The following is a 6000-nucleotide window of genomic DNA, read 5'->3' on the forward strand; positions in this document are numbered from 1 at the left end:
TCTAATTGTTAAGAAGTTTTCATACATTTCTTTGTCACTTCTACTAACCACTACTAGTTCTGGACCTTGGGAATGACCAAAATAAGTTTGTAGCAATTGTATCATGTATTTTCTTTCATCCTATTTTTCCTTACTGTTCTTTTCTCTCTTTTTTGATCCTATTCTTCCTAAGAAGTGTATTTTATGACCAGCAGGATGAATATAGAGAGACTTGGAGAGAATTACATGAACTGATGCTAAGTGAAATGAGCAGAACCAGGAGATCAACAATGATACTGTATGAAGATGTATTCTGATGGAAGTGGATTTCTTCAACAAAGAGAAGATCTAACTCAGTTTCAATTGATCAGTGAGGACAGAAGCAGCTACACTCAAAGAAAGAACACTGGGAAATGAATGTAAACTGTTTGCATCTTTGTTTTTCTTCCCGAGTTATTTTTAGCTTCTGAATCCAATTCTTCCTGTGCAACAAGAGAACTGTTCAGTTCTGCACACATATATTGTATCTAGGATATACTGTGACATATTTAACATGTATAGGACTGCTTGCCATCTGGGGAAGGGGGTGGAGGGAAGGAGGAGAAAAGTCGGAACAGAAGTGAGTGCAAAAGACAATATTGTAAAAAATTACCCAGGCATGGATTCTGTCAATAAAAAAATTATAATTATTTTAAAAATAATAATAAAATATTTTTAAAGTGTATTTTACACTGCTTCCCTAACCCTACTAAAAGTCCCTCCTTCATCCTCTTTTTATGCTCTCCTATTTGTCTGTAAGTTAAAAAGACTTTGATATTCAACTAGATGTATATATTATTTCCTCTTTTCCTCATTGCTTGCTCTCCATTCCATCCTCCCCCAAATAAAAAATATTTTCCATTCATACTTCTTTTGTATGAGATAATTTGCTCTATTTTATCTCTCACCACACAATTTTATTTCTTAGGATTATCCCATCATAATCAACTCAAACTCAAGCCCTCTATCTATGAATAATCATTCTAACCACCCTAATCATGGTTATATTCTTAAGAATTATAAATATAATTTCCCTATAAAATATAGCAAACAGTTTAGTCTTAAGTTTCTTATGATTAGTCTTTAATGTTTACCTTCTTATGCTTCTCCCAATTCTCATATTTGAAAGTCAAATTTTCTGTTCAGTTCTAGTCTAGTCTTCAAGAATATCTTTAAGTCCTTGAATTCATTAAATATCCATTTTGCCCTTGTAGGATTACATTCAACTTTGCTGAGGAGGTTATTCTTGGTAGTAAACTCAGCTTCTTTGTTCTTTTATAGAATTTCACATCCTTTGGTCTTTTAATGTGAAAGCTGCTAAATCCTGGGTTATCCAGCCTGCAGCTCACAGTATTTGAATTGTTTCTTTCTAGTTGCTCATAATATTTTCTCCTTAACTTAGGAACTTTGAAACTTATTTATAATTTACCCATGAATTTTCATTTTTGGATCTCTTTCAGGTAGCAATTGGTAGGTTTTTTATTTCTATTTTGTTTTCTAGTTATAAAATTTCAGGACAATTTTCCTCAATAATTTTTTGAAGTATAATATCCAAACTCTTTTTTTTTGATAATGACTTTCAGGGAGTCCAAGAATTCTTATGATCTCTGCTTAACTTGTTTTCCTGGTCAGTTTTTTTTCCCTAATGAGATAATTCATGTTTTCTTCTTTTTTTCATTCTTTTGATTTTGTTTTGTCAAATTTTTAAGCTCTTCTAAAAATTACTCTTGGGTTTGCGGCCATTTTTGGAAGTTTTACAAGTAGCTGTTTTGACTCTGTTGTCTTCTGGGTTTGAACCATTATCTTCTTTATCATCATAGTAATTATCCAATGCCATGTTCTTTTTCTGTTATTTGCTTTTTTAACAATTTACTCTGGGTCAAATTCTGCTCTTGGGATGTAGGAGATAATGTATTTTCTCTTGTGCATGTGTGTTTTGTGATGCTGTTTTTAGAGTTCCATCTGCAGGCTCTAAATTTTGTTTCATCCAATGTGCTATGATCCAAGGCTAGGTGTGGCCATTCCTCTTCCAGCTTCTGTCTTGGTTTATAAGTGATCTCAGACATTCCTCTCCACCCCTGAGCCACTACTAGCCCCACTCTCTCCATTACTGCTGCAATGTTCTCATTCCCTCACAATCCCAGAAATCTACTACCAGACTCAGTTCTCCCTTATCCCTTACCATCAGTTCATGTTTCTGCCCTGAAACAAGAACCGAAGACTGTTCTTCTGGTGAGCGACTGCATTCAGTCCTCTTTATGATGAAATGATGATCAGGGTCCCCATATTTCCCAATGCAACAGAATATACTTACTCATCTCCCATAGCCACAATCCAATCAACATGCCTAGGTCTCTTAGCTATTGCTAGTAGAGAGTCCTCAGGATCTTCCTCCAAGATCATCTTCCTGATCCCTCCACTGTTAGTCAGACAAAAAGTTCTCAAAGATCTGGCTGCCACCATTACAGCTGCTCCCAATGCTTGCTGTTTATTGATAGGTGGTATCTACATTTGGCTTCAGTAAGCCACCTCAGTAGATCAGATCTTTCCTTAGCATCAGCTCAAGTTGTCTTAGTCCAGTCAGGGTTTCTTTATCTTTTTCCACTTGTGACTCCTTTTCACCCAAGAAATTTTTATGTGACCCTGAATATATAGGCATATAAAATACATATACAAATTTAGCATATGCTGATAAATCAATTTCATGACCTCCATTCAGTTACATGATCTCATGTAGGGTTAAAAACCACAGCTTAAAAGGCTGGTCTGGATGACTGACTTATCCTGACTTTTTAATACTTCTGCCACTCTAAAATTCATTTTGAAGCATTGTTTTAAGTTATTTGGAGGGAAATTTGGAAGAGACAGGTAATTTCCTGCCTAATTCTGCCATCTTCTCTCAATCTCATATGGTGTAGTTTTCTCCTGGGTTCCTATAGAGTCCTGAAATTGCCTTTTCTCAATGTCAATTGTTTGTTCTCAAACAAAAATGCAAGTGTTACTGAAAGTTATTTATATTCTGGGAATGCTGCTAAGATGCTGATGAGAAATCCAAATATTCTGACTTTCTAAAGATCATCAGGTCATTGAATGAAAAAAGAGGGGAGGGGAAAAGGGGATTGAAGCTCATTGCCTTTCCTCTAAGAGAATTTCCTGAGAAGGGGCTTGATTGTAATGGCTCCCCTCTGCATTGACAACTTATCAAAACTGGGTTCCAAACTGGATTGTTCTTTTATAAAAGACTCACAAGATTGAACAAGTTTCTCCAGCCAGTCCAATTATATTTCCTGAATTATGTCACTTCATTTCATTGAATAGCTTTCAGGGATTTCTAGTCTGATGATTGATTCATTGATTCAGTTCAATTCTTACCTGGTTGAGGTAGTTACTTAAAGTGGGGCCAAGTGTTTGATTAACTCAATTAAAAATAAACTAGGTGTCAAAATGTATAGAGTACTAGATTTGGAGTCAGAAAGGAATTTATTAGTCATATGACCCTGGGCAAGTCTTTTTAACCTCTATCTACCTCAGTTCTCTCATCTGTAAAATGAGGGTAATAATCATACCTACCTCCCAGGGTTATCATGAGGATTAAATGAGAAATTACTTGTGAAGTACTTTGCAAACCTTATGGTTTTGTTGTTGTTCAGTTATAGCTGACTCTTCATGATCCCATATGGGGTTTTCTTGGCAGAGATACTGGAGTAGTTTGCATTTCCTTCTCCAGCTCAATTTACAGAAGAGAAAACTGAGGCAAACAGGGTTAAGTGACTTGCCCAGGTTCTCACAGCTATTAAGTTTCTCAGGATGCATTTTGCTGATCTTCACCCACAACTTCCATGTCTCATCTCTATGACATTGTACTGGCCATCTTTCATGCTTGGAATATCTTACCTTTTCAACTTCTGCCTTTTAGAATTCGGAAGTTTCTTCAAAGCTCAGTTTAAATGCCAACTCCTCTATAATCTCTTTCCTGATCCTTCAATTGTTAGTCTCTCCCCTTACCAAATTATTTAGAATTTGCTTCATTTATATTTTGTCTATAAGGGGGAATTGATCAGGGACTATCCTAGATAAATTTAAAATACCCAGTTAACCTGATGTTGACATGTTGGCCATTGTTAGATCCTGGTTAAAGAGAAAAGTTCCCCCAAACCACATGGCACAGGGAATTCCTAGTGATTAACTGATTGAAGAATCAGCCACTATTTCTTGTGACCCATAAAATTAAGATGAGCAGACTCTTTAAGGCCCTAACCTCTTAGGAACTCATTCTTTGACTATTTCCCTGTGGCTTCTTCCAAAGTGTAACAAAGGACTACAAGAAAACCAAGTCCTCAACAGCTGAGAGCCCCAAAGAGTCTGCTCAGCTTAATTTTGTAGGCCACAAGAAAGAGTGGCTGCTTCTTCAATAAGCTAATTTCTAAGAGTCCCTTGTGTCCTATCAATTGGGGAAATTTCTAAAGCAAAATTTATGTCACATATCCTGCCTCTGCCTCTCCCGTCTCAACATCTTCCTCCTCCTTCTCCCTTTCTCTCTCCCTCCCTCTCTCCTTTCCCTCTTTCCCTTTTTTCTCCTTCTCTTCTTTTTCCTCCTCCTCCTTCCTACTCTTGTCTTCTCCTTTTCCTTCTTCTCCTTCCTCTTCTGCTTCTTTTGCTTCTACTTCTGCTTTTTCTACTTCTTCTACATCTCCTCCTCCTCCTCCTCCCCCTCCTCCTCCTCCTCCTCCTTCTCCTCCTCCTCCTCTTCTCTTGCTCCTACTGCTGCTTCTTCCTTCTCTCAGTTCTGTCTCTGTCAGTCTCTCTCTCTGTGTCTCTCTCTTTCTCCAATTGATCCCAGCATGGCATTTGGGGAAAAAAAGTCCTGGGCAACCACATTTTAACTTCTCTAATCTTATCCAGGAAACGGCAGTGTTAAGACTTATTCTTCAGGAGTTATTCTGGGGGTAGAATAAGATAATACATGTAAAAAATTATGACATAATACATAAAACACATATATTATGGGAAAATCACCATAAAAATGAAAGAGTTTTTGGATGATGAGATGGGTGCTACATCCTATAATAATGTGTTCAACATCTTGAACTTTCCTGTTGAGGTTCTCAGGTAGACCAGCGACAAAGGAAGATGAGGAACTCTTATTAAAATATTATAGAGCTTACTATGGTGACCCTCTGGAACAACAATTTTAAGTAGGCAGTGAAATTATTAGTTGTTGTACAATATAAGGTCTTGACATAGTTACTCTATGTATAGGGGACGAGGCAACAATAAAGGTAAGAGTTACTTACTCAGAGTCACATTGGTTGTAAGTATCTGAGGCCAGATTTGAACTCAGGTCCTACTTCTCCAGGACTAGATGCTCTGTCCATTGTGCTACCTAGCTGCTTCCCTCTAACTCCATTTCATAAAGGAGATGGTAAGATGCCTCTTACCCAGAGACAGAAAAGACCCAAATGAATCCTTAGCAAGCTGGTAAAACTTTTTAGAAATAGAAATAGAAAATAAATTTCTATTAAAACTTACAATTCTAAGAGTCATGGTATAGTAGAGAGCTGACCATAAAATCACAAAGACCAATCTGACATAGACTTTCCGTATGACCTGAGCAACACATGGTTTCTTGATGCTTTAGGCAACTGTCTGGGATTATAAATTGCAAAGAAAATATTGATCTTTGTTGATAGAAGTTCCTTTATCTAGGAGCTCTCCATAGCAATGAAATTACAAATCCTTTAAAAAAAAGTCCACATACATCTTCAACAATGAGATGAACCAAATCATTTCCAATAGACCAGTAATGAATTGAACCAGCTACACCCAGCGAAAGAACTCTGGGAGATGACTATAAACCACTACATAGAATTCCCATTCCCTCTATTTTTGTCTGCCTGCATTTTTGATTTCCTTCACAGGCTATTTGTATACTATTTCAAAGTTCTATTCTTTTTGTATAGCAAAATAACTGTATGGACATGT

The sequence above is a fragment of the Sarcophilus harrisii genome, chromosome 4 (assembly GCF_902635505.1).
Source record: "Sarcophilus harrisii chromosome 4, mSarHar1.11, whole genome shotgun sequence".
Classification (NCBI taxonomy): Eukaryota; Metazoa; Chordata; class Mammalia; order Dasyuromorphia; family Dasyuridae; genus Sarcophilus; species Sarcophilus harrisii.